This window comes from Geotrypetes seraphini, chromosome 14, assembly GCF_902459505.1.
Source record: "Geotrypetes seraphini chromosome 14, aGeoSer1.1, whole genome shotgun sequence".
Lineage (NCBI taxonomy): Eukaryota > Metazoa > Chordata > Amphibia > Gymnophiona > Dermophiidae > Geotrypetes > Geotrypetes seraphini.
Genome location: NC_047097.1, coordinates 30,983,874 through 31,011,262, shown reverse-complemented (window position 1 = coordinate 31,011,262; position 27,389 = coordinate 30,983,874). Strand labels below are relative to the sequence as shown.

Genomic DNA, 27,389 nt, shown 5'->3' with positions numbered 1-27,389 from the left:
CCCAAGCGATTAGGATCGAAAGAGAGGAACAGCTGGGGAACCAAACGATGAGGAGCGGTGCGCTTCAAGTAGAAGGCCAGCGCACGCTTACAATCAAGAGAATGCAGAGCCACTTCCCCAGGGTGAGAATGGGGCTTCGGAAAAAACACAGGAAGAATAATAGATTGGTTGATGTGAAACACAGAAACAACCTTAGGCAAGAACTTAGGATGGGTACGGAGAACCACCTTATCATGATGGAAGACAGTGAAAGGTGGGTCCGCTACCAAGGCTTGAAGTTCACTGACCCGACGGGCAGAATTGAGAGCAATAAGAAACACAACCTTCCAAGTAAGAAACTTCAAGTGAGCCCGCGCTAGCAGCTTGAATGGGGGTTTCATCAAACGAGTAAGGACCATGTTAAGATCCCAAACCACCGGAGGAGGTTTAAGGGGCGGATGAACGTGGAAAAGGCCTTTCATGTTTCACCTCTCCTGTTCAACCCGTTGAACATAGAATTAGTTACAAAATCTTACTCTTAACTTTTATAACACGCTCAAACAATTAACCAGAGTTCATTGATAGACTCTTAATTCCTTATGCAGTAGTCCCTCTAAATCGCTTTGTTCTATGTCACAGAATCTCCTTGTCGTACCATCACTAAAATCAATCAAGACGCTGAGATCCAACAATTTTGCTGTCACTGCACCTTCTCTTTGGAATTCGCTGCCTAATCATTTATGCATCGAATCCATGTTAAAAGCAATTTAAAGCAAAATTTAAAACATTCTTGTTCCAAGATGCTTTTGGACAATAACTGTCCTTTTAAGGACTAAAACAAGCTTCATAGCTTTTTACCCTTACCTATTGTTTTTCCCCCTAAATGTGCTCTTTTTCTCAAAGATTGTAGTTCTCGCCCTTCTTTCCTAACTGTGTGAAGTTAGTACATATGTTTTGGTATGTGTTTACTAGCCTATCCTGGTTCTGTTTAGTATTTTAATTTGTTTTTAAGAAACTTTTTTACTCTGTACACCGCCTAGAAACTTGATTAAGCGGTATAAAATTTTTTTTTTAATAAACTTGAAACTTAAACTTGAAAACAGACATTCATTCCATTAAGACCCTCAAACTTGTCCCACACCACCCCCAGTGCAGCCCCAGGAATTTTCCTCTCCTTGTTTTGTTTGATGCTCCTGTGGGATTTGGGTTATAGCCATAATTAAAGAGTGAACCCCTTCTTTGCCTCTGAGGCACTACTGAGAAGTGTGTGGGTGGGTGGGGGGGGGGGAGGGGTTGCTGTTATCCTGGCCACTTGACCCCAATAAAGGCATAAGATTAAGGTTAGAGCCCGAGCACATTTCTTTACTTGATTATCTTTTCTTATACTTTACAAAATGACGCTAGCTTTTACAAAGCTACGATAGAGGTTTCTACCGTGGGCCGGTGAGGTAAATGCTCCAACACTCATAGAATTCCTATGAACAAAGGAACATTTACCTTGCCGGTCCATGGTTGAAACCTCTACCACAGCTTTATAAAAGGAGCCCCGAGTTTCAAGTTTCATTTAAAATTTGATACAACGCTTAAAAAAATTGTCTAAGCGGTGTACAAAGTCATAACTATTAAAATCAAGGGGAAGACATTGTACAATAAGACTTAACAGACATAAATGAGACAAAAGGATTAGGGGAGAAATACAATTTGTAATAGGAGAGAGAGACATACAAGGAATTTCCACATGCCTCTTTTTCTTATTTATATATTTATTTATTGTCTTTTTGAAGAAATTCCCTTTTAATTTTTAACAGGTTACCTAGGTAGAAGTCCAAGTATACACATCTATATAAAAATAGCCTTACAAAACCTGCAGAAACTGTGGCTAAAACACAGCTGTATACATTTACATTCACTTAACAGCAGGAGTTAATGCACAGGAGTGAAGTACACACACTGATGGTTCAGCGGTGGTTCCTGCTAGGCCTGCGAGAACTCGCGGTAGCCAATCACTAGCGGCTCTCCATGGGGCAGCAGTGCGGGAAGGTCACTCCTGCTCTAGTTCATCGGACTGTAAAAGGTATGCCGAAGAGGCGAGAGAGAGGTAAAGGAAGGCATGGTCGGCCAGGACAGGAGGTGGGCAGGATCCCTTCTGTCCCAGCCCACCGTTGGACCACTAGGGATTTTAAAGATGCACAGGAGTTTTTTTAGTTAGCCAGGATCCCTACTCTCCCGGCCCACCAAGTCTTACAGCAGGCCTGGGGAAGCCTGCAAGGCACTGGGAGGGAGAGGGTGCAGAGCCTGGCACAGCAGAATGGAAGGGGGTCTGGGTGCAGAGCATGGCAGGGCAGGAAGGGAGGGGGGGACAGGGTGCAGAGCCAGAAAGGTAGAAGGGCTGGGTGCAGACTGCAGAGCCTCACAGGGTACTTGAATATTAACCCCCAGTTTATATTTGAGTCAACCTTGTCCCTCCTTTTATGGGGGGAAAAGGTTACCTTGGTTTATATTTGGGTCGACTTATATTCGAGTACATACAGTATTTTAATTTTCAGCCATGTTTTCGGTTTTGGCTGAAAAGGACATATGCTGGTAAGGCTGGTCTCAGTTAGGGCACTGGTCTTTGACCAAAAGGGCCGCCGAGTGAGCGGACTTCTGGGCATGATGGACATGATGGGCATGCTGGGCATGATGGTCTGACCCAGCAGCGGCAACTCTTATGTTGTCTCCCTCCCTCCCCCTGAGCAGAAGTTGCCTCTCCTCCTGGACCCTCCTCTATCACCCCCAGGCCTCTCTCACAATCTCTGGTGGTCTACATGTGTAGATGGGGCATGAATCGTTCTCGGTTATTCCTGCACATTGTGGCTCTGCTCTCAAAATGGTTGTCGTGATTGCTATATCGCTCCTGCCCTGCTTACTAGTGCTGCCTGATTCATGGAAACATTTTTCGATTCGATTTGGCCTATTGGATTGATTTTTTGATTCAATTTAGTTTTCCTGCCCAATTGGGCAATTTTTTTAAATTGCCTGGCAGGTTTATTTTTGTAGCCTTTCCATCCCCCATCTCATCCCCTTTTCGCTCTCCAACCTCACACTGACGCTGTGGTATAAACAAAATAAAGAAAAAAGTATTTTCCTCTCTATGTTAGATCCTAGCTCACACTCGCTACCACCAGCTCTGGCAGGATACACATTTCAAAACAGACATATTGTATCACAAAATAGAAAATAAAATTGTTTTTTCTACTTTTTGTTGTCTAGTCATCTTATTATTCAAATCATGTTGGTCCCAGGTTCTGGCTTCTGTTTGTCTTCTGTTAATTCACTTGCCAGGATCTCCTGCCCATTTGACGTTTTCTTCTTTTCCCATGCTCACCATTCATCTTTCGTGTCTGTACCTTCCCTTCCATTGCCATATTCAACATTTCTGTTTCTTTCCCACTGTCTACCATCTGTCTCTCTCTCTGTCTTGTGCCCTGGGTCAAACCTCTTTATTCTCCTCCATGCAGCTTCTCTCCCTTCCTCCTCCCCATTATCATGTGCAACATTTTTTCTCTCTCACCATGCACCATCTCTATTTATCCTCCACCTAACATTTTTTTCTCTCATCCATGCATGTCTCCCTCCCCTCCACTATATGCAAGATTTTTGCCTCTCATAATAAATGAAATGACAGCAGATAAAGACCCAAATGGTCCATCCAGACTGCCCAATCATACATGCTCTATAAATTAATCATTTAATTTAAATGGTCCTTTCTTTACCCCTTTCTACCTCTTTGTTTACTCCTGACAGAATTCTGCACAAAAAACATTCATAATTCTGCAAGTTTATTTGTCAAAGTTTAAATAATATTTTTGCTAATTATTATCCATATTCCATTTAAGCAGTTAAAATAAAATGTTTTTCTTCTACCTTTGTTGTCTGGATGTTTTATTTTTCCTTCACGTTGGTTCCAGTTTCTTTTTTCTGCTTTCTTGTTGTCTGCTAATTCTCCTTCAAGTGGCTGCTATCCATTTGTCTTTTCAACTCTCTCCTGTCTATTTCTCTCACTACACCTGCCTCGGACATATTGATCATTCCTTTTTAGCTCTTTTCCGCCTTTTTCTTACCCTTTTCCTCTTTTCCACTTTTTAGCTACCTATCAAATTTCCATCTCCCATTTCCCATTTCACTCCTTCCTCTGCCCTCCATTCCCTTTCCTCTTCAATGTACCTCCATTACCATATTTCTACCCTTTGTTATATCTATCCTCTTATCCATTTCCTTGCCACCCTCTCCTCCTCCTCAGAGTTCTACCATTCTTAGCATCTTCCTTCCTCCACCCGTATAGCCCAGAATCCTCTCCCCACCCTTGTAGCCTGACATCTCCCTATCTCTTCCTTGCTGCACTCTCCCACCCTCTTTCCTCACTTCCATTTCCAGGCATCTCTCCATTACTCCATTCTGCTCCTGAATCCAACATCTCCCTCCTTCTCCCCTTCCCCCTCCTGTGTATCTCTCTCTCTCTCATCTCTCCCCATGCCCAGCACCTCTTTCTCTCCCTTCTGTGTGCCCTATGTCAAATTTCTCTATCCCCCTTCCATGCACCATCTCTCCCTTCCTCCCCTTTATTATGTGCCATTTCATCCTTTCCCCTCACCATGCATTTCTCCCTCTCCTCCCCCTGTGCCACCATCTTTCCTTCCTCCCACCCTCCCCTCCCAGGGCCACCAACTTTTCTTCCTCTTCCCTCCCCCTGTGCCACCAACTTTCCTTCCTCTCCTCCCCTGTACTCCAAGATTTGCTTCTTCAGGTCACGGTATTGGAAGTGACTCTCACATGCTGCCTGCCGCTAACCCGGAAGTCTTCCATCTGCTGCAGAGAGACTTCCAGGTCAGCAGTAGGCAGCATGTGGGAATTGCTGCTGATACTGCGACATGGTGAGATTCAATGCTGACACAGCCTGCACAGCGAGATTCTGCATGGGAAAAGGGAATTCCATTCTTCCCTCCCATCCCCCTGTGCAGCACTTCCTAATTGAACCCCACCTCCAGTGAGACCTCAACTTTTAGGCCTCCTAAAGCAGCAGCAGCAAACACGCTGCTCACAGCCTGCCTACCAGGGCTTCCCTCTGCCACATCATCAGTGACACAGCAGAGGAAAGGCCCTGGCGGGCAGGCCAGGAGCAGCCTGTTCACTGCTGCTGCTTTAGGAAACCCAGAGCATACTCAAAACTCACTGAATCGGCAAGTCTGATTTTTTAAGGAAACAAATCGATTCACAAAAGTGAATCAGTGAATCGAGCAGCACTACTGCTTATATCGTTAGAGTACCAGGAATTACAGTACTCCCCTGAAATTTGTAGGGGTTCCATTCCAGGAACCCCCGCAAATTAAAAAAAAATGCATTCAAAAGGCAAGGGAGGCAGGAGAGGGCAGCTGGAGCGCTGGTGGGTGAAGAAAATCACTCGAGGTCTGCTCTGACCGCCTCTTCCTTAGTAAAGTCGGGACACGCAGCTCCTGATTGGTGTTGCCCGACTTTACTACAGGAAGAGACGGTCGGAGCAGACTGCAAATGAGCGAGGCCACGATTCGCGAACCGCAAATTCACGGGGGAAAACTGTAGAAGATAGTCCTGAGGGAGGGGGGCTACTCTTTGCATTTTTTTTGTACTGCAATTGCAAGTAATGCATAGTAGTTTATATGGTGTATAAAGTGTCCAAATAAATGCTTTAGATATAAATTTTTAGTAGGAATTTAATCTATAAATTTGGAATGATTAATTCCTAAGGAATTGCCCTCTCTGTGGAGTTAATTCAGCTGTCACTCCTAGTGTGGCGCAAAGCCAGCCACTGTAAAAGCACCATGGCTTTTAGTTTAAGTTTTCATTAGCTGCAGTCCATGCATTTGGAGACTATTTTGCGAGGAGGTAAAATATGGTCTTTCATTATTTAAATTATTATGCTGGTCTGGAAACTGTGGATTAAGCAGAGGTGTGTAAACTACAAGCTCTGACAATACCTAGAAGCTCTCACTGAGGGCAGGATGCACAAAGCCCTGACACTACGGTAAAAAATACCATGGTGGGAGCGATATTTTTCTTTTTTAACTGGAAACACTCAGCACAATAGCATGCAAATTATATGCATGCTATTTGTATGGAACATCACCAGTAAAACGGGGAAGAACTGTGCCTAGTGCTTCCTCAGAAGAGCAATCGTTAGTACAGCTCCTCCTCTTTTGCCTGCCCAAACTGCAAAAAAAAAAAAAACAAAAAAAAAAAAACCAGTCCCTGCTCTCCCTGTCTGCTAATTTGGCTGATCAGTGCAGAGGAACCTCCTCCCAGTACATCCCAGGATGCAACAAGAAGGAGAAGGCCATCCATTTGGAGAAGTGGGCCTGCTGTCAGGAGGGAGAAAGCATCCCTCATGCCTATCTTCAATTTTAAGGTGGGGCTGGGCGGGAGGTGGGGGGGCTATTCACAGGCTGTATTTTTTAATGGGGGGATCGGCAGAGAGTGAAAATTTTACAGCGGGGTCTGCTCTAGCCTTATTTTCTTGTCAGTGCTTGAGCCAATCAGCACTCAGGCACTGACTCGAATATAAGGTTATAACAGCTGAGACCTGCCGTAAAAGTCTGCACGGTAAAACTGAGCATCTTTTGCTGTGCATTACCTGGAGAGTGCTCATTATAACACTAATGAGCTCCTTGTAATGCATTAGCATAGGATTTTTCAGTGGCTGCTATGAAGAACCCTTTTTTTGCATCGACAGGGCAGTTTTCCATACCAATAAGAGTACTTTAACAACTCTTACTGTCATAGAAAGCTTTTGAGCATCGGGCCCTGATTCAGAATCACACAAGCAAACATGAGTTTTCAGTTTCAGTTTGGGCTTTGGCGGAAACCAAGTGATGAATTTTGGCTGTAGTTTCAGTTTGGCTTAAAGCTTTCAGTTTCAGTCAGCCTCTAAATTTTATAAACCACACACATACTCTGTGACTCTGTTGTGCTACCAAAACCTACACTTCCCAACAGGCCATGTAAAAGTATGCATGTTCTTGTTACCACATGTAATGCATGTGAGGATAAGGGTAGGGTTATCATATGTCCTCTACTGTATCATGAGGTTCTGTGGCAACCGAAGCACCTGTTGTTGTTGCATCAATCTAAACATGGTTTGTGGTCAGAATCAGCAACTTTGTGAATGATTATTATGCATTGCATTATCTGAATACTAGAATGGTTGTTTTCTCGTGTGGCGCCAGCATTAAGGAATAAACTTCCAGAGCCCTTGTTATCTTCATTAGTCCCCCCAAAAACACAGAATACAATCTTCCCATCCTCATACTACCATAATGCAACTATTTGTAAAAGCTACAAAAACTGCACTAAGCATAAGATTTTAAATTCAATTTGAACATTCACAGGTAACCAATGCAAGCTTTTTAGTACAGGAGTGATCTGCTCCCTCTTAGCTGCTTCAGCTAACTAGGTACTTGGGACCTGGGTTGGCCTCTGTTGGAAACAGGATACTGGACGCTTGATGGACCTTCGGTCTGTCCCAGAATGGCGTTCTAGCTATTGTATTCCAAATAAGCTGCAATGTCATGCACCTCGAAACATAATCCCAAGGTACAAGGCTTTGCAAAAGTCTAGCTTTGATATCACCATTGCTTGAATTACAGCTCTAAAAATCAGATCACAAAATCATAGGTTTCAATCTTACAACAATCTCATCTGAAAAAATGAGCAACAACCAACCTGCAAAATCTGATCTTGCATACTCAAAGTGGAGTCTAAAATCACTACCAGGATGATTTCTTTAATCATATTTATATACTAGTGTTTTAGCCCGTTACATTCGTTACAGTAACGGATGCTAGAATAGCCCCACCTATACCCTGACCCTGACTCTGACCCCACCCATGCCCTGCCTCTATCATGCCCGGACCCTGCCTCCCACTGATCCCAGTCCCATCACCTCACCTTTCACCATTTCCTTTGTACCCTTTTGGCCCTCCTGACAGGGTCTTTACTTACCCGAGGCGGCAGCAGCAGTCCTGACGTACTAACCTTTTCTCCCTCAGTGCCCCAAAGCAGCAGTGGTCCTACCATTTCCATCTCTCCCTTTCCCCCTTTCACACCCTCTACCATCTCTCTCTGACCCTGTTTCACCTCTTTTTGCCATCTTTCTCTTTCCTGTCCCCCTCTGTCCTTCCCCAAGACCATCTCTCTCTCCTGCCCCCTCCACATTCCCTGAAGTCTATTTCTCCTTATCCCCTACCATCTCTCCTGGTCTCCCTAGTAGCCCCTCTGTCCTTCTCATCCATCTGTCTCTGTCTCTCTCGCCTCACCTCCTGCCTCTGCGGAGCTCTCGCAGCTCCTCCTCGTCCTCCTCCAGCCAGGCTTCAGACATCTGCCGCAACGGCCTGCAGCCGCCTCGGGGGATTCTCACGCATGCGTACTCCTACCTGCGGTGCCCTACAGCGCACGGAAAACGGAAGCACGCAGGTGGGGGTGCCCATGCGCGCTTAGGGCTTTATAATATTAGATAACGAAACAACTTCTACATAAATAATCTATTTGAAAACAACCTCCAATAACTTCTCATTTTTTATGCCACACCATACATACAGTTAAGTTTAAAAAAAGTGAGGAACCCCATCAAATAGAGCTGTTATTTCTCTAGAGATTCAAGAGTGCTCAACAAAAAACTCCAAAAAATATATCTGCAAGATTATATTCATTACAAAACGAAAAAAAGTTAAACTTGACAATTTTGTTCAAAAATATGTAAATCTGTCAGACCCCATTGCTATCATCAGTGCTTTCATTTTTAATCTACCTGGACGCCCAGCAGTGTCTACGAGGAGCTATCAAGACTCAAGGTGAACAAAGCTATGGGGCCGGACAAACTACACCCCAGGGTGCTCAGGGAGTTGAGTGACGTCCTGGCGGAACCGTTATTGAAGAGCGCGGATCTTTCCCTAAGTACAGGAAGAGTCCCGTTGGATTGGAAAATGGCTAACGTCATTCCACTCCACAAAAAGGGATGCAGGACGGAGGCTGAGAATTATAGACCGGGGTGAGTCTCAGATTGATAGTGAGTAAACTTATGGAAACACTAATCAAACACCAATTGGATACGATCCTGAATGAGGAGAATCTACGAGATCCCCATCAACATGGTTTTACGAAGGGAAGGTCCTGCCAATCAAATCTGATCAGCTTCTTTGACTGGGTAAGAAGAAAGCTGGATATAGGAGAGTCCCTGGACGTCGTGTACTTGGACTTCAGCAAAGCGTTTGATAGCGTCTCATACCGCAGGTTATTGAGCAAGATGGGTTCGATGGGACTGGGTGAAACATTAACCGCATGGGTTAGGGACTGGCTTAGAGGTAGACTTCAGAGGGTAGTGGTAAACAGTACCCTCTCCGATACGACAGAGGTGATTAGCGGAGTGCCGCAGGTCTCGGTCTTGGGCCCGATCCTATTTAACATCTTCGTAAGAGACTTGGCTGAGGGGCTTCGAGGTAAAATTACATTATTCGCCGATGACGCCAAACTATGCAACATAGTAGGCAACCGCACAACAGATGAAAGCACAGTGCCCGACAAAAGCTCAATGCCCGACAGTATGACGCAGGACCTGCTCCTGCTGGAGCATCGGTCAAAGACTTGGCAACTAAGTTTCAATGCCAAAAAATGCAAGGTCATGAACCTTGGCGGCAAAAATCCATGCAGGACTTACACCCTAAATGGTGAGATCCTAGCAAGGACTGTAGCAGAACGTGACTTGGGGGTGATCATTAGCAAAGACATGAAGACTGCCAATCAAGTGGAGAAAGCTTCATCCAGGGCTAGACAAATCATGGGCTGTATCCGTAGAAGTTTCATCAGCCGTAAGCTCGAGGTCATAATGCCATTGTACAGATCCATGGTGAGACCCCATCTGGAATACTGTGTACAATTCTGGAGGCCGCATTATCAAAAAGATGTGCAGAGAGTTGAGTCGGTTCAGCGAATGGCCACCAGGATGATCTCAGGACTCAAGGATCTCACTCGAGGAACGCAGAGAGAGAGGAGACATGATCGAGACGTTCAAATATGTCACAGGCCGTATCGAGGTGGAAGAGGATCTCTCTTTCCTTAAAGGACCCACGGCAATAAGAGGGCATCCGTTGAAAATCAGGGGTGGAAAATTTCATGGCGACACCAGAAAATATTTCTTCACCGAAAGGGTGGTTGATCGCTGGAATAATATTCCACAACAGGTAATTGAGGCAAGCAGCGTGTCAGATTTTAGGAAAAGATGGGATTGGCATGTGGGATCTCTTCATGGAGGTAGTTAGGGGGTGGGCCATTAGTGTGGGCAGACTAGATGGGCCGTGGCCCTTTTCTGCCGTCATGTTCTATGTTTCTATGTTTCTAACTTATGAAGGCGCTTCTTCAGGAACAACTGAATAAACCAAGAGCAAAGGCCTGTTTTACAAAGCTGTGTGGCAACAGTCCTTTAAATCTCTATGGGCTTCGGGGCCCCGAAACATGCTTCAAAACAACAAAAAACTCATTATTAAAGAGAGTGCTCATAGCAGGGAGCAAAATCTTTCAAAGAGAGAAGCTTAAATGTTGAATTGAATGGTGTGTATTTGGTTTTTTTGCCAAGTGATGGATTTCATTGATTGATTAACATCTGCCTTTACTCCTTTTTTATGTATGAGTAGCCTCATTTGTACCATGAGTACCAGTAGCCTCATTTGCTGAGATGACATCTTGGATAAGAGAAGGTCTTTTTTTTTAAAGCTCTTTAAAAAGTTTTCTCCTCCCTGTTATGAACACTCTTTAACAATGATTTTGAAATAAGTAGCCTAATAGTGTAGTGGGCTCAGAACTAAAACAACTGGATTTCATTCCCTCTGCAGCTCTTTGTGACCATAGGCAGCAGAACACTTTTTTGTTTGGGGGGCTGCCCAGACCCCACTCAATCTCCGCCCAAGACTCCGCCCCCATAATAGTACTAATTGTAATACCATTTTTTTCCATTCATTTTTCATATATAATCACAATATAATCTTATTAACAATACATAATGGTTAACCACAAAATTAAACTACACAAAGCACACTGAATGTTTCTCAATATTCATTCCTACCAGAACACAGATAATCCCTATGGAAATACAGGACCATAAACTAAAAGTACTAACACATACAAACAAAACCCTGAGATGCAAGACTCAATGCAGTACAACCCCAGAGAAATAGAAACAAATGCATTTCTTCCTGAACAGTGCAAAATATAGACAGCAGATGTAAATTCTCAAAACTGACACAATTCAATCACTAAATTGAAAATAAATTCATTTCCCCTACCTTTGTCAACTGGTGATTTTGGTTTTCAAACCATGTTTCCTAATCTCTGGCTGCATGTCCTTCTGTCTGTGCTCTTAACTGTGTATCCAGGGCACCTTATCCATTTGCTGGTTTTCTCTCCTTCACTTTCTGCCATATATCCATCTTTCAAAATATCAATTGGGAAAAAATGAATCACAGTTTGTGATTGAGGGTGTACCAAACTTGTTGAATATCAAGAACAAAGGTCACTCCTCTAAAAAGATTAACAACTTTGTGCACATGAGCATCAGACTTCTCATATATATAATTCATAAGCTGAATATGCTCAGAGACATAGAGGCAAAAACAAGGGGTATTTACCCCAAGAATATCACCTCACCACCCAATCATCGCATATGCTTAAAATGCCTTCAAACACCTTTAAGTGCTGTATATCAGACTAATCATTTTCAAAAAATATTCAATTAGAATGACAAGACACTTAACTGTGTCAGTATGAGAAGTCTAATGCTCATGTGCACAAGATAGTTAATCTTTTGAGAGGAGTGACCTTTATTCTTGATATACATTCATCTTTGCATTAACTTTTAACATTCAACGTTCTTCCATTTTTTCTGCTATCTTCTCAAAATCTACTTTTCCATGCCTTCCTCTCCCATCTATCCATGTGTACCATCTCCTCCCTCTTTCTTCTACTGACAGCTAATCATGCAAAGCATTTCTTCTTATCTCTTCCCTGCAGCACCCATTGCTGTGCACCATCTCTTCCCTCTGTCTCCCCTTTCCCTCCATCCCTATGCACCATCTCATCCCTCTCCCATGGTCAGACATCTCTGTCTCTCCCCTTCCCCCCTCATATGGTCTGGCATCTCTCTCCTCTCCTTCCCTTCCCTCTTCCCACCAGGTTAGCAGCGGGCAGGAGCGCATAAAGCTTGCTCCTGCCCACTGCACCTCTGGATCACCAGGGCTAAGTTTTTGGGGAAGCCATGGCCCCTGTGGCCACTCCCGTTCCGATGCCTATACTGTGACCCTGGGCACCACCAGTGCCCCAGGTGCAAAATTAAGCTTGTGAGCCTACTAGGGACAGAAAAATTACCTGTAAATAATGTGTAACTGCTTTGGTTTTTACCACAGAAAGGCAGTATATCAAATGCATTACCTTATGATCGGTGGATAATCTGCTTTTGATTTTATAAAATCATTTCTTTTGTTCTTCCCTTCTTTCCACAACTGTTCTCTATTTGTTTACACTGTCTTTCCTGTTTTCACCCTCCCTGCCCTTCATTCTCTTCACATTTAAGTGGCGTAACGGAGGTTAGATTTCTATGATCTATGTCCCACAAATGGTGAGAGACTGAAAGAAGATTAGCCAAATAGCTAAATCCAACATGGGGGAACTGAGGCCGATACCAGACAAGACAACAAAAGGGTGCTTTGTATGATTTGCAAAGAGGCAAATCTGTCGAGTTAGATTTGACTCTTTGTGGATGATACAAAACTCTGTAATAGAGTAGACACTCCTGATGGCGTAAATAGCATGAGGAAGGATCTAGCGAAGCTAAAAGAATGGTCCATAAACTGGCAACTAAGTTTTAATGCTAAAAAAATGCAGGGTTAAGCACTTGGGAAAACAGAACCAGAGACAGAGGTACCATTTAGGAGAAAAGTATTTCTGTGCTCAAAATATATAACAGATCTTTTCTCTTTCACGACCAACAGACATAGGCGAAGCTCACACCCGAACTTTGTTTCTCCACCGGTTAGAGGTTGTAAATTTAAAAGTCATCACCAACATCTTTTCTCACATCAAGCAGCACTGTGGGGTAAAGATCTAGAACAATTACTTGTGCCTACTACCTATAGGGAATTCAGGAAACGTCTAATAACACATCTGTTCCTGAAATACTTGGGAAACCAACCTATACAATTTTAGTCCTCAACAAACGATTTCTAGAACTGTCAATCACCAAGTCTATACTTTGTTGATTCCACTCAATCTATAACATCTTTAATCACTGTAAACCGCATAGAACTTCACGGTCCTGCGGTATATAAAAAAATTGTTATTATTATTCTTCATTATCTTAAGGTGCCCAAACAGGTAGAAAAGGCAATGGCCAAAGCCAGAAGGATGCTCAGGTGCATAAGGAGAGAGATAGCCAGCAGGAAAGAAGAGGCAATAGTGTCTCTGGAGAACTGTGTGCAATTCTGGAGACCCCACCTTCAGAAAGATATAACCAGGACAGTCAGTCAAGAGGGCGGCTATTAAAACGGTCAGTGGTCTTCATCATAAAAGCATTCAGAGTGTGGCGCAGTGGTTAGAGCTACAACCTCAGCCCCCTGAGGTTGTGGTTTCAAACCCCATGCTGCTCCTTGTGACCCTGGGCAAGTCACTTAATCCTCCACTGCCCCAGGTACTTTAGATAGACTGTGAGCCCACTGGGACAGATAGGGAAAATGCTTTAAGTACCTGTATGTATACTGCTTTGAATGTGGTTGTAAAACTACAAAAAAGGCAGTAAACAAATCCCTATCCCTAATATGTATACTTTGGAAGAGAGAGAGGGATATGACTGAAACATTTAAATATCTCCATGGTGTAAAAGCACAGGAGGAAGGTCTCTTGTAACTGAAAGAAAGCTCTGGAATTACAGTAGAGGACATAAGTTGAAGTTGAAGGGGATAGTCTCAAAAGTAACCTAAGGAAATACTTTGTTATGGAAAGGATGATAAATGCATGGGACAAACTCCTGGTGGAGGTGGCAGAGAGGAGGACAGGCATCCGGGATCTCTTAGGGATACGAGGAAATAGCACCTGGTATGTATGGGCAGACTGGATGGGCCATATGGTCTTTATCTGCCATCATTTTCTATGATTCTAAATATCTGCCATAATTTTCTATGTTTCTAAAGGGTGAGAGACAACTCCAGTGTGTTAGATCATTATATTGTCACTTATTTAGCATTTATGAACATATTGAAGAGCTGAAGATTGCAATCTGAGGCACTTCATTGGAAGACCTTCCTTTGAAGTGAAATCCATTTCTTACTACACTTCTCCTTCCGTATTCGCTGTGATAGGGGATTAACAGAACCGCAAATAAAGAAAAAACATGAATAACTTTTTCATATGTTATTTGCTGTTTTCTATTAAAAACCATCATGAATATGGTGAAACCTTGAATAACATGGTGGGAGACCTGGCCTGTTCCTGAAGGAGAGGCAAAACATGGTGAAGAAAGTGCTGGGAATCAGCAATTTCTCTATGCAAGCTGATGTAATTTGGGGGGGGGAGGAGCCAGCAAGCTAAAAAACGTGAATAATCAAAACCGTGAAAACTGAAACCGCGAATACGGAGAGAGAAGTGTACACTTCCTTGTCTATCACCTGACCATTTTCTAAACACCCTCCCCCCACATACCCCCACCTCTTAAAGCTGCATTTACACTACCCATAACCATCAACAATATCCTCTAAGGGCAGGTATGGGCAAACCACGGTCCATGGCCCACACGTGTCTCTCTTCCTTATTACTACCAACTCACTGTCCCTCACAAACTTCCATTCTTGCTTTGTCAATTCTCAGTAGCTTAAATGGAATTCCTACCACCCTCTGAATATGCTTCCACTCAGACAGGCAGGAGCTATCCAAAGTGCTCCCACCATCAGTTGCTCAGACTAGACAATCTGGATTTATGCCACAGGACCCCTACCTCTTCCAGGGGCCCTCATACCTACTTGACTCTGTGAACCCGAGATCAATGTCACTGGAATTATGAATACTGTTCTCTGGATCCTAATCCTCTGGCTCTTTTAACCAAAGGTCTTTAGCACTCTGCCATTTATTTCCCTGAACAGAATATTGCAACATGGGAGAGGAGGGGAAAAAAAATTCAAAACAAAACACACACAACTTATTCCCGTCTTTCCCACAGGCATACCTCCTACCTCTCTACCGCTGATTTGGGCAGATGGAAGTAGCTCACATCTTTCATAGCCCGACAAGGCTTCTTAGAAAGACACCATCCCAAGCAAAACAGATTTTAGAAAACACATTTTAATTTTTAGTCAAAGTTGGAGGCAGCAGCAGCTGTTGGCAGGGTAGGGAAATAGTTAAGCTGTTATTTTAAAAACATACTGGGATGCAAGGGAGGAGGAGGAGGAACACATTACATTAAGTCAAGTGGGGGAGTTTGCTGTTGACTAATTTCTCCTGTTCACCTACTCCCCTCCAAGTAATGACTGCATGTGGCTGGGAGCAGAAGTAAAGGAGCCTTTACATTACCCCTCATGCCCCATATGACCACTGAGGGGTCATCACCTCCCCTGGTGAAAATCAACATTTTCCAAGGTGGCCTTCAGAGCAAAAGTTAGCCAATCAATACTTCTGATCCAAATCTAGCCAAATCTGACCAGTATGTTGTGCTCCTTCTTCCAGTCATCCGCCTTAGCAGACATTTTTCCACCCCTATCCAATATAGGGGCAGATGTAGGAAGGCATGCACTGCAGCTCAGCACAGTTTCCTAATATATGTGTGTGTGTGTGGGGGGGGGGGGGGGGGGGTTTCACTCAATCTGCACAAACATGGGAGAATACAAGTTGCCTTGGAGGTGCCCTGGAAGCAGAAGCAACATAGGGCCCATGGAGTAGCATTGAAATTCATTATGCACATATGTGGAATGCTATTCTGCATATATTTAGAACGTGTCAAGTGTTTTACCATTCATGTCACAACCTCATCAATTCCCCCTTAACCCAGCATTCACTGGTGCAATCACTTTAGCTCCTCATCCATCCTCTCCCCCCCCAACAGTTTTTTTTAAAGTTAACCCTTTCAACATAACAAGGAAAAAGTTACAGGTCACTCCCACTCCCACAAAAGAGAAGAAACAGGTATGAAACCTTCACTAACCCTAGCCACAGAAGAATGGGCTAACATTTTGCTTCTCCTCAGACCATTCCTTAAAAATGAGAAAGATGAGCCCTCACCCTGGAGGTCCTTTGTGCATTGCTTTGCACCAGTGTTTAATAGTTACTACCTTCATAATCATTGGATTTAAATGAACAGTGGTATGATCTCAACATGAGTTCTTATCTTCTAGATCGGTGCTTCTTTACCCGGTCAGATTTTCAGGATATCCACAATGAATATGCATGAGATTAGATTTACATACCAAGGAAGCAGTGCATGCAAATCTCATGCATATTCACTGTGGATATCCTGAATGTGCCCCGAGAAATGTGTTGAGAACCACAGTTCTAGAATCCTTTCAGCATAGGGTAGCCATATTAATGGAGAAACTGTGCGCAGAAGCCACACTAAGCTCTACGCTAAACCTTCCACACTTTCTTACACTGGCCTCACAGTTATCTAATGACAACCCTCCCTCCGCCCCCCAACATCACACTAACAGAATAGATCATCTTCAGATACCAGCCCTGATTTGGTGATGCTGACTCCATACTACAGTAATCCAAATCTCCAAATGGGAAGGTTTGTTTAGCACACTGTTTAAACACAAACATCAGATGGTATCAGACTGCCTTTACCTAATCATAATCAAACATATAAGAGGGGGGAGTTATTAATATGGGCTACTATCAAGACAGTTACTAATAACAGTAAATTAACCTATTGCTTAAAATGGGACCCATCTGAATGGTAGCCCACATAGATGATAATGTTCCTTAAGGTGTGAAGAGTATCTGGTATCCAAAGCTGAGATTGTGATGTCATAATGCCTCAATCCACCAATGCCTAAGAGCTAACCTCATCAGTGATGTACACAATGACTTGATTGTCCTATCCTTGGCTCGCTACATATCGCAGAAATTTTGATTTCTCCAAACATTTCATTTTTCATAAATTAACCCCCCTTTCACAAAACTGTGCTAGTAGTTGCAGCTGTGGTAACTGCCCCAAAGCCCATAGGGATTTAAAGAGCTTCAAGGTTTTTGCCACGCAGCTTTGTAATAGAGGGTTTAAGGGGTGAAATTATCAACATGGCCTACCGTTAATACATGTTTATTTTATTGTTAACCCCAGTTATCAGTAACTAGATCTCACTGCATAAAATGGGATCTGTGCTAAAATAGTATGAGTTAGTGGTAAAATAACATACCTTATCTGTAGCCATGTTGATAACATTCCCCCTTAGAACATAAGAATTGCCGCTGCTGGGTCAGACCAGTGGACCATCATGCCCAGCAGTCCGCTCACGCGGCGGCCCTCTGGTCAAAGATTAGCGCCCAAACTGAGACTAGCCTTACCTGTGTACGTTCTGGTTCAGCAGGAACTTGTCTAACTTTGTCTTGAATCCCTGGAGGGTGTTTTCCCCTATGACTGTCTCCGGAAGAGCGTTCCAGTTTTCTACCACTCTCTGGGTGAAGAAGAACTTCCTTATGTTCATACGGAATCTATCCCCTTTCAATTTTAGAGGGTACCCTCTTGTTCTCCCTACCTTGGAGAGAGTGAACAACCTGTCCTTATCTACTAAGCCTATTTCCTTCAGTACCTTGAATGTTTCGATCATGTCTCTTTTCAATCTCCTCTGTTCGAGGGAGAAGAGGCCCAGTTTCTCTAATCTTTCGCTATACGGCAGCTCCTCCAGCCCCTTAACCATCTTAGTCGCTCTTCTCTGGACCCTTTCGAGTAGTACCGTGTCCTTCTTCATGTACGGCGACCAGTGCTGGACGCAGTACTCCAGGTGAGGGTGCACCATAGTCCAGTACAGCGGCATGATAACCTTCTCCGATCTGTTCGTGATCCCCTTCTTTATCATTCCTAGCATTCTGTTCGCCCTTTTCGCCGCTGCCGCAAATTACATGGACGGCTTCATTGACTTGTCAATCAGAACTCCCAAGTCTCATTTCTGGGAGGTCTCTCCAAGTACCACCCGGACATCCTGTATTCATGCATGAGATTTTTGTTACTTACATGCATCCATGTTTATCCATGTTTAACCTCATCTGCCATGTTGATGCCCATTCCTCGAGCCTGATTATGTCACGTTGCAGATCATTGCAACCCCCCTGTGTCTTCACTACTCTGAATAACTTTGTATTGTCCACAAATTTAATTACCTCACTTGTCATATCAATGTCCAGATCATTTATAAAAATGTTGTAGAGGAAGGGTCCAAGCACCAAGCCTTGCGGCACCCCAGTGGTGACGCTCCTCCAGTCTGAGTATTATCCATTTACCCCACACACTCTGTTTCCTATGCTCCAGCCAGTTTTTAATCCACGTGATTTCACCCTCGATTCCATGGCTCGCAATTTTCCGAAGTAGTCATTCATGGGGAACCTTGTCAAACGCCTTCTGAAAATCCAGATATATAATGTCGACCGGGTCGCCCTTGTCTATCTGCCTGTTAGTGTTTCTGAGGAATGTACATATTAAGAGCATAACTAGTCTTGAAATTTTTATACCTCATTAAGGTAATCATGATTGTTCTGCCTGCCTGTCCAGTATTAATATCTAGATTACAGCAATCTGAAGTAGAAGTTAACAAAACTGAGTTCCATTTCTCCTGAAGAGTTTTCAGCCATTAAAAAATGTTATGAAAATACTCCACAGCAACAATATTCTTCATCTGTATGCAAGTATGGCATCTCTATCTGCTCTAGCAACAAATATAATTAAAACTAAGAGAGAGCCTTGAGAAACAAGTATTCATATTTCTGACATAATGCATATTGTATGCAGATTTATTTTTATTAACAACTTTTTAAAAGGGAGTGGAGAAACACACAGAAGCAACCTCTGTCAAGTCACTTCACCCTTTTGCTGCCCCCAGGAATCTACTGTATCTCAACTGCAATTTTTCTCAAACTTGGGTTCATAAAGATAACTAATCAAATCCAAAGCCATTATTAGCCAGGAAGACTTGGGAAAGCCACTGCTTGTTCCTGAGAGCAGCACAGAATAGATCTAATCTTTGGGGTCTTGCAAGGTATCCAGGATTGTCCGCTCAGGGAGGAAATACTGGGCTCAATGGGCCTTTGTTGTGACCTAGCATGACGCATCTCATCATCTAAAACAGGGGTGTCAAATGTCAGTCCGTGAAGGCTGCAATCCAGTCAAGTTTTCAGGATTTCCCCAATGAATATGCATGAGATCTATTTGCATGCACTGCTTTCATTGTATGCAAATAGACCTCTTGCATATTCATTGGAGAAATCCTGAAAATCCGACTGGATTGCAGCCCTCGAGAACCGACATTTGACATCCCTGATCTAAAGGGACATTTGGTAAACAACATGGCAACATTGTTCAAGTTTCCCAGACTTCTCCCTCCATTATTATGGTTTGGTTTGTAGAAAGAATGTATTCCAGTTTCTGTTCAGTTATTCGATGGTATGAGTTTTAAAATTGATATTACAGTCCATTCTTGTTTTTCGCACATCCCAGATTCGTGAATTCACGTATCTGCAGTTGCTTGCATTGTGACTATTCGTCTTTTGCACACAAGTAAAAATCAGCTTTTCTTTCTGATATGACCACCAATCGTCTCATGGAAGAACCTAACCCTATTTTTCCTTTAGGATCCATTATTTACTTTCCACGGTTTTGAGGCACAACATGTATTGCTCAAACCTAACCTCTATTGTCCCAGACACAGCATTTCATTATTTGCAATTTTGCAGTTCGCAAACATTTTCAGGAACCATACCGCCATAAATAATGAGAACAGACTCACTGAATTTTGAAATACAGGTCAATTTTGTAGTTCAAAAATCATGTTTAAGCTCAGACAGCTGCAACTGGTCCATAGTTTCTTTTATCACAAACACTTTAGAGTGCTTGTTCAATCTGTTATTCTATCATTACTGGATTATTGTAATTCTTTGTATTCTGGGATTTCAGATAAACATATGAAGAACCTTTTTTTGGTGCAAAATATGGCTGCAAGATTGATATATCATTGTTCAAAATTTGATCATGTTACTCCTTTGTAGCTGGATTTACATTGGCTTCCTATGGGTTTAAACTACGAGTGTTTAATGTTCAAAACGTTGCATGTGAAAGTGCCCAATAATTACACTTGATTAAGTTATTAAGTGGACAGATGGGAAACCCTAATCATGAAAGAATATTATCATCTTTTCCATCATTTAAGGGTATTAAGTACTAGTGTATGTAGTAAGGGTCTTATTGTGGCTGTGTAGCTAAGGTTTGGAATTTACTACCTCTACATCATCAACATCAAGAAGACCAAAATCATGACTACCACCAACAAGAAAATCCACATAAAGATCAACAATGAAGAAATAGAAGTGGCTGACAGCTTTGTTTTCAATCACTGATTGCAGCGGAAGTTCAATGGCAGAGATCAAGCGTCAATTAGCACTGGGGAGTGCAGCCATGGTAAGTAAGAAGAAAAATTGATGCCTTCAAGCTGTGGTGCTGGAGAAGACTTCTACAAATTCTATGGGCACCTAGGATCATCAACAAAGATGTTCTTGATGATATAATCCCAGAGTTATCCCTGGAAGGCAAGATTACCAGACAGAAATTGACCTATTATGGACATGTAATGAGGACAAATTCAACAGAAAAGGAGGTGCTACTCGGAAAGGTCAGTGGTAAAGGGAAGCAGGGGAGACCAAAGGCCCGTTGGCTGGATTCCATAAAAAATGACACAGGAATGAACATCAAGCAACTGAAAGAAGCTATGGAAAACAGGGAAGCATGGCCAATGACTGGCCTATAGAGAATTCTAATTCAAGGGTCAGACACGACTGAATGAATAGTAGTAGAAGAAATACATCAGAACTCATATGAATTTTTTTTTTTAATTTAAACATGGCTCTTTGATAATTTTCTGAAATTAAACTAGTGGTCAGAATGCTCTTTTTTGCATGTATTATGATTTTATGTAACCCACTCTGAACTTGAATGTAGAGATACGGTGAGATATAAAACCCTAGTACAGTACAGTATTTATTCAACTTCTAGAGTCTGAAAGGGATCCACTGTTAATAAAAATACTGTAGAATACCATCACAGTCATCCAGAAAGTGCCTCCTACAATACACCTTTTGAAGGACCTCCCACATGTTCTGGAGCATGCTTATGGTACGAAAATGCTTCATGCCACCACACAGACAACTAAGAGCAGATTAATAACATTCTGTTCACAAATACCTATCAGTCCAGTTCCATGTCAAGGGTATTAATGTAGAACAAAATCTTTTCCAGAGAAAGGAAAATGGTAAAACCAGAGGACATAATTTGAGGTTGAGGGGTGGTAGACTCAAAAGCAATGTTAGGAAATTCTACTTTATGGAGAGGGTGGTGGATGGCTGGAATGCGCTCCTGAGAGAGGTGGTGAAGAGTAAAACTGTGACTGAGTTCAAAGAAGCGTGGGATGAACACAGAGGATCTAGAATCAGAAAATAATATTAAAAATTGAACTAAGGCCAGTACTGGGCAGACTTGCACGGTCTGTGTCTGTATATGGCCATTTGGTGGAGGATGGGTTGGAGAGGGCTTCAATGGCTGGGAGGGAGTAGATGGGCTGGAGTAGGTTTTAACGGAGATTTCGACAGTAGGAACCCAAACACAGTACCGGGTAGAGCTTTGAATTCTTGCCCAGAAATAGCTAAGAAGAAAAAGTTTAAATTGAATCAGGTTGGGCAGACTGGATCGTTCGGGTCTTTATCTGCCATCATCTACTATGTTGCTATGATTGATGAAGAACAACCTTTTAAAGGATGTCCAAATCATGATACTGTCAGGCTCAGAAAGAATATCATCATTCTTCCCTACAAATGGGATGATCTTACAGTAAGAGGGTGGGTCAAAAACTTAATTAGAAAAAAAGCACCCTCCCTTTTTTGAGAAAATTCCAGTTAGGTCAAATTCTAACAATAGAGAGCACTGATAAGATGCTGTTGTTTATGACTTTAAAAAACATAATGGATGTTACTGTTTAATTGCTCTGAAAATTTCAGGGTAGTAACTTTTTTCCTTACTCTCATTTTTTAATACAGTAAAGGTTCCTAACACCCCAAAAAAATTTATCAATTTAAAATGCTCTCACATTTTCCTTAGTCACCACTAAGTGATCTTGCTGAAAATTCAGTTAAACTATTTTCAAGGTCAGATTTTTAAATTACACGTAATAAATACTTTATGAACAAAACTCCAACCCATTTCAATTCATGCACTATAATAAAGCGTTCCATAGTTTCACGTTTCCCAAAACAAGCAAGATGTGGTAACCTTGAACATGTTACAAGATCAGCCGCACAACACACAGACAAAAATGAAGCATGCAGACATTAATTTAGGGGAAGCAGCAGGGAGATGGAGAAGCGTCATTCCTACCTCCCGCCCCCTGACAATATTTTAAACACGTAGGAAATGGTAGGTAAAGACAGATGGACTTGTTAATCCATTTAAACAAAATGCAGAAAAGCACTATTCCCTTGCAGCACTTCTCTCAACAGGTGTGCGAGCAGAGGAGGCGCAAAATGCTGGAAGCAGGACATTGTTTACCTCCTTTAGGAAAACCGATCCTTTATTCAAATGCACCTGTTACTTTGCGCTGAAAGCAGAAAAGGGAGAAGGAGGAGAGAGGGAGGTGGGGGGGGAAGCTCTCTTCCCTCCCACCCAGCCTAAAGTTTGCGACGGGTCATCAGAGGAGGGGGAACTGCTCCCTTGGCAACTTTGTTCAGTGCAAGGGGCTTGTTCGGCTCTCCCTCTCTCCTCCCTCCCCGACGCCATCTCTCTCCAGCATGAGGGAATGTGGAAGTGAAAGAAAAGGAGGTCAGCGCGTCCGCACTACCTTGCACGGAAAGGCCACTAACCGGGCTCCGGGGGAGGAGGGTCGGCGCTGTCCTCAGCCTCTCGGGCAGAGTGGGGGTCTCGGAGACTCACTGAGGGTGGGAGGCTACAGCAACTCGCCCGCTCCGGCTCTCAGTCTCTTTCTCTCTCTCGCTAGCAGGAAGGAAGAAGGGAATGAGGCAGGGCTGACGTGAAGGGATGTAAAACAGCTCCTCCTAAGCCAGCTCTGACAGAAGAAGAAAAATCCACCCACCCCAGCAGCCTTTTATCTTTCTCTTTTGTTTTCTCACTTCCTCCCCTCCTCCCCCCCGGTTCGAGCTGAAGTTTTCTTTTTTTCCCTTTCCACCGGAGAGGAAAGACATTGTTTTCTCTCTTGGAAACTCTTCTGAGGTCATAGAAAGCAGAGGATTTTTTTTAAATTATTCTTTTCTTTCTCCTTCCTCCTTTTTTTTCCTTTCGGTTCCTTTTATAAGGGTTTTGGTTTGTTCGGGAGTTTCGTTTGAAAATCTGGGCACGACTTTTTTTTTTCCTCCCCCTTTCCTTTCTTTTTAAGAACAGCAGAAATGGGGGAGAGGACAGAAAACAGCCTCAGCAGTAGGGTAAACAGGGGAAAGGGATCATAAATCTCCCTCGAACTTCAAGTCTCTTTAATGTCAAGTTTAAGGAGGATTGTAAAAGTTCTCGGAGGTAATTTTGTGGGACCACCTTCAAGGTCCTGCTATAAATATGATTCTACCTTGCTAGTAGCTAAATGGAAATAAAGCAGTCCCTCCCAAGGATTTTAAAGCTGGTTTTCCTTCTGATCTGAGAAAATTTTCCTTGAATGAATAGACCTTTTTCCTAGACACCGTTGTATTTTCTCCCCCTAAAATGATCTTTATTTGCCATTGTCATCCCCTGGTCTAAATGAGTTAGCAAATTTAAGGGAGACTTTGCAAGAATAAACACGGGTGATTTAAAACAACAAAAGGAGACTAATGTAGTTGACAGATCCTGGGGACTGGGTTCAGTTCCCACTGCAGCTCCTTGGGACCCTGAACAAGTGTCACTGAACCTTCCACTTCCCCAGTACAGAAACTTAGCTTGTGAGCCACCTAGGGGCAGAGAAAGTACCTGCATATTGTACAGCACTGCCCTAGTACTGTAGTTTTAATGAAGATCTCCTTGCCTTTCTAATGTTAGGCTAGATCCATAATTAGTTAACTCCGAATTCTGAACAAAATAAGTGATTCAGTTTTGGTTTCCTTTTTCTATGAGCATGTCTTGTGATTTGGTATTCCGATTGTGATTCAGGAATCATATGGTAGTTTTCAGGGATCCCTCCCTACGCAGTCCAAGTCCTAGTAATTCAGATCCTTCTCTCTCTTTAAATAAACTTAAGGAAATGCCAATTCACCAAATAATAAAGAAGGATTGCTCAAAGTAGATCATGATCGCAAAATCAACCATACGGAAATTCCAGTATCACAAATAAACCATGCTAGGTAATTCAGGTGAAGATCCTACTTCCTGAATTTAACCCACTTTTGGCTTTAAAATGATTTCCAGATCTTCACTCTCCAAGTGATCTCTGGTAATTAAACTGATTTCCTTTCCACTGCAAAGTTTTTCAGTGACTGACCTTCCCTAGTCTAACAAGCAAAGTAGCTAAACTAAACAAAAATTAATAAAGTGTTAAAAAAAGTTAACCTTTTCCTTCAATCTTTGAAAAAAACAAGCAAATGTACTTTTACACATAAAATGCTACAAATCAACATTCGCAATTTCCACAAACCAAATATTAATACAAAATACCTCTACTCAATCCCCCCCCCCCCACACACACACAATATACACACATCTTTCCAATAATTGGGTTGTATCAATTTCGTTAGTCAAACTAAAATCGCTTGGAAAAAAATCAACAAACAATACAAACTTCTACTAAAGGACAAGAGAAAAACTCATTATACAAATCTTATAGGCACAGAAACCCAAGACTCCAAAAAAACTATTTCAAATCTTAAAAGACCTCACAGATACCAAACCCTACACAACCACTAATAATACCCCTCCCCCCTCAGCTACCCTCCTGGCAGAACACTTCAAGAACAAAATCACAAACGCCAGAGCCACCCTCAATGTTACCCCATCCCTCCTAAACATAATCACAACTCACCCCACAGACAAAGATTCAACTGCAGCAGACAGAACTTGGTCACATTTCCCCAATATATAATGGTCCAAACTCAAAAATCTCTACAAAAAATACAGCCACGCCTCCTGTGACCTCAACCACTGCCCTTCATATCTCCTTACTACCTCCAGTGTAAAATTCCGTACTCTACTTCTACAATGGATTCAAACCACGCTCAAAGATGGCATTTTCCCCTCGGTCCTCAGCAAAATCATCATCACCCCAATCCAAAAAGACCCAAAAGGTCCACCAGATCAACCATCCAACTTCAGACCTATTGCCTCAATACCACTATATGTCAAACTCACAGATGGCCTAGTAGCCAAACTCCTCACCAACTATCTGGATGACCATAACCTACTCCACCCCATGCAATCTGACTTCAGAACAAACTTCAGCGCAGAGACACTACTTGGCTCCCTCATGGATACAATCAGACAACAACTAAGCACAGGGAAAAAAATACTTCTCATACAACTGGACCTAACTGCAGCATTCGATCTAGTAGACCATAATATCCTTCTGCAAATATTGGATACAATAGGTATCTCAGACAAAGTATACTCTTGGTTTGAAGGTTTCCTAAAATCCAGAACCTAGAGTGCAAAATCTAACAAAGAAAAATCAAAACCTTGGTCAACCCCCTGCGGAGTACCACAGGGATCCCCACTATCCCCTACCCTCTTCAACCTATACACTGCCTCTCTCGGAACACATCTAGACAATCTAGGCATAACCACCTACAGTTACGCGGATGACATTACCATTCTCATACCCTATGATCAATCAAAGTCCTCCCTGACTAAAACACTACAACGAGCACTAGACTCCATTACGACCTGGATGAAAGATCACAAACTTAAACTCAACCCAGACAAAACCAAATTCATTCTCTTTGAAAATGACAAAATCCAAACCATAGCCAACCTAGAACTCAACTCAATCAACTACCCCATCCAAACCACCATAAAACTACTAGGAATAACTATAGACAGATGCTGTACCATGCATCCGCAAATAAACAACACAATACAGAAATCCTTCGCTATCATGAGAAATCTCAGACAAATTTGGAAATTCTTTGAAAGAACACAATTCCAGCTTATAGTACAATCCCTAATCCTAGGACTACTGGACTATTGCAACATCCTCTACCTCCCATGCCCAACCTTTATGACCAAACAACTACAAACAATCCAAAATACAGCTTTAAGACTCATCTATTCATTGAGAAAACATGACCATATCACAGAAGCCTACATCAACTCACATTGGCTACCAATCCAAGAAAGAATACAATTCAAATTCTACTGCATGTTATTTAAAACTCTTAACGGAGACAGCCCATCTTACCTGAACAACCGCCTCATCCCAGCATCCACAACCAGACACAGAAAAACACACTCCCCATTCATTCCCCCCCCCCCCCGATCAAAGAAGTAAAACGATCAAAACTACACGACGGCCTCCTAGCCACTCAAGCAGCAAGACTGGACAACCGGATCTCCAACCTTCTGATGTCTACTCCAGACTACAAGACATTCAGAAAAGAACTAAAAACTATACTTTTCAAGAAATTCCTGAAACAGACCTAACCTCACGTACTCTCAACAACTCTAAAATAGACAAAGGATCTACCCTTTACTATCATAGCAAGGACAATTGTAGTTTATAAATCTTCTGTTTAAGCCTCCCTGTTCTTAACTATCAAAGAAATATCAAAAGATCTACTCTCTACCACTCTAGCAAATCTATTGTTCTCCCATTGTAACCTGTTTATAAATCTTTTGCAAGCCGCCTTGAACCGCAAGGTAATGGCGGAATAGAAATCCCTAATGTAATGTAATTTAGACCTCATTTCTATGCCAGGGTATCAGTGTCTCAGATTTATAATTAATGCTTATTTCAACACTTCCATCATGCCAGAGAATCACCTCCTGGAATTCAAAAGGAGTGATAAATATACAAGCAAAGTTGCCAAGTTGACCAATTCCAGGAGGAAGACTTTTAGGCCATTTCTGATTTTTAACCTAGCTAGATCCCAAGTAGTAAAACAGATTTTATACTGCTGATTCCATCCACACAAGCCTCGAATAGTTTTATACTGAATTT

General features: G+C 42.5%; 1 protein-coding gene across 4 annotated transcripts in view; it reads right to left on the bottom strand.

Moving 5' to 3' along the window:
* The window catches only part of ZNF710 (zinc finger protein 710), a 613,623-nt gene that overhangs the window by 98,924 nt on the left and 487,310 nt on the right, over positions 1 to 27,389 (bottom strand). Inside the window, exons 1-2 of one of the 4 annotated variants that reach the window (XM_033919489.1) lie at positions 23,125 to 23,251; positions 11,325 to 11,468 (exon numbers count right to left, since the gene is read on the bottom strand). The exons of 2 other annotated variants lie outside the window; for them this stretch is intronic. The gene's annotated coding sequence lies outside the window, so the exon portion shown is untranslated. Of the gene's footprint in view, positions 1 to 11,324; positions 11,469 to 23,124; positions 23,252 to 27,389 lie in introns of those variants that run through there. One more of the 4 variants, XM_033919490.1, reaches the window with a different exon arrangement.